The sequence below is a fragment of the Sparus aurata genome, chromosome 24, assembly GCF_900880675.1.
Source record: "Sparus aurata chromosome 24, fSpaAur1.1, whole genome shotgun sequence".
NCBI lineage: Eukaryota > Metazoa > Chordata > Actinopteri > Spariformes > Sparidae > Sparus > Sparus aurata.
In genome coordinates, this window is record NC_044210.1 from 9917479 (window position 1) to 9919759 (window position 2281).

The 2281-nt window shown below is 40.0% G+C and overlaps 1 long non-coding RNA gene across 1 annotated transcript; it reads right to left on the reverse strand.

Moving 5' to 3' along the window:
• Positions 1–879: 879 nt before the first annotated feature.
• LOC115577286 (uncharacterized) lies at positions 880–2281 on the reverse strand. The gene is made up of 3 exons (XR_003983079.1): positions 2178–2281; positions 1540–1631; positions 880–938 (listed from the first exon to the last, which is right to left on the reverse strand). It is a non-coding gene; the product is annotated as an uncharacterized LOC115577286 (long non-coding RNA).

Sequence of the window (2281 nt, forward strand, 5' to 3'; positions counted from 1 at the left end):
AAGTTGAAGTGCTCGGTGGACTGGTAGTGCGGTGGGTCTGTTCCCGGCTTGTAGTCACCACAGAGGTGCTTGCACAGGTTCGACTCCTGCCTCGTCCTACCTGGAGCCGAGGGGGGGGCGGGCTGTGTCCCCTCCCCGGGGTTTCTCAGAGATGGAAGCAGGGGGTTATGGGAAAATGAACCATCAGCAACTACATTTTTATTGAAGTGTGGGGACGTGACAGTTTTAAAGGTGTTGTGAGTCATCAGCAGGAGGAAGTCTTTGTGTTGCTGCTGAATGAGCTTCATGAAACTTGCTCATTACATCACGTCATGTTTCAATCAATCTTTATTTGTTATTTTCATAATTGCCAAGAAAAGTCATCTCATGACACGTTCCAGATTAAGCAGGTCTAAAGCAAACTCCTTGATGACTTCATCTGCAGAGAGAGACATTTCCCTCATGAGCAGCAGCTGGTGACAGAGGAGAGAAGAAACAGGGTCAAGAGTTGTTCATATTAGAGTCCATATTAAATATTTAACTGTGATAAACTCCATGACAGAAGATTATACAATATGATAATGTATACAATAAAAGTAAATAGTAAAAAATGTTTCAGTATGCTACTATTATAAATATGCACCATAAATGTAGTTTATTATTATTAATGTTATTACTACTACTATTTTTCTGCATATTCTTGACTTTGAATGGGAGCAGCTATACATACAGTTACATACATTGGTAGCTGTAAACACTGAAAAATACATACGTAAGAACGTTACATACGTTCACACACACACATACCAAATATATTGGTATGTGTGTGAATGTGTAAATGAGAAGCATTAACTTACAGCACTTTGTAGAAGGAGCTTTATGAAATTCACTCCACTGACTCGTATTAGTTCACGAGGCAGAGCTGCCACATCCAATATGGCGGCGACGTCGACACATCTCTGAAAAAGACAAATTAAACATGTAAAAGTTTCAGTCTTTGAATACTGAATTAGAGAAATATAAAGGACATATTTATTAGGAATGAAAATAATCATCACTGGCAGCCTTTGAATGTTTAGTCCTGAATTGTGATCATTGTTTTGTTTAAAAAAATAATAGGCCTTTAAAAAATTAAGTGTCATTTCAGTAAGCTCATGAAAACATGGGTGTTGGAAATGACGGAGACTGAAGTGGGCGGAGTGTGTTGTGGTCTCGTTCCCTCTGGAAGCATCATGAGAATCTAATAATAAAGTTTGGTTTCATATATAACAGGGTTAAAATGATCTTGATTGCCTCTTGCAGGGTTTCTGTCTGTAGCCAAGTTTGGAGTCTGATTTAAAAAATGAAGGAGTGTGAAATTAGACTTCCTTGCATTAAAGCCATAAATTTATTATCCCCAGATTGAATTAACAGTTAACTGTTCTCTAGAATCATTTTTGGTCCGAAACTATTTATGCAAGTGCTGTAAAGTAACAAGTAAAGAAGCGAACGCTAAACTTTTTTTTAACAAGTCTTGTATATTCAAGATTGAGAGAGTATGCAGTTTATTATGTAGCCTACATTTGTGGGGAAATCCACCGTCTTCTGAAGAGAGTTGGACTCAGGAATCCCCGATACCTTCAGGTTCCACAAGGACAATGAAGGACTTTTGCCTGTAAAATGACAGAAGAGTGCTGTTAGTAGTTGGGTTTATTCTATTCTTACTATATACTCTGTTTTATTCTATAATGTTACATAAAAAACACATTCAGAAAGTCACCCAGCTGATTAGAGGGGCGGACATTAGTTGTTTGTCTTTCTAAACATGGAAGAGTTCATTTCATCACACATGATGCTGTCACGTTTCATAGACATTAAAACGAGGTGATGTCTGTGTAAACACACCGGCTGTGGGTGAGACAGACAGGCGGACCGAAGGTTTACTCACAGTAAGAAGCATTTCACTGATCAATTATATGAAACGTGTCCACAGAGTTTCACCTTGAACTCACTCCCGCTGCCCGCTCTGTGTGTGTGTGTGTGTGCAGCAGCTTCTTCAAGCTAGCCCTGCGTTAGCTTCACAGTGCTACCTACGTTTCTTCCGCATGTGCGCTGAACACACGGCAGTTATAAAAGTAGTTTCCATGTTTGCCACGATCCATAAATGTGCATATAAAGTTCCACATTTCCCCTGAAACAACATGATGTTTTCTTCTTACCTTTCTTAGGAGAGTTTTGAGCTCCAGCTCGGCGACACACGTCCCGCTTGAAGCGACGTAATGGCGGAGTGCGCAGGTGTGTGACGTCATGTGGTCACATGACG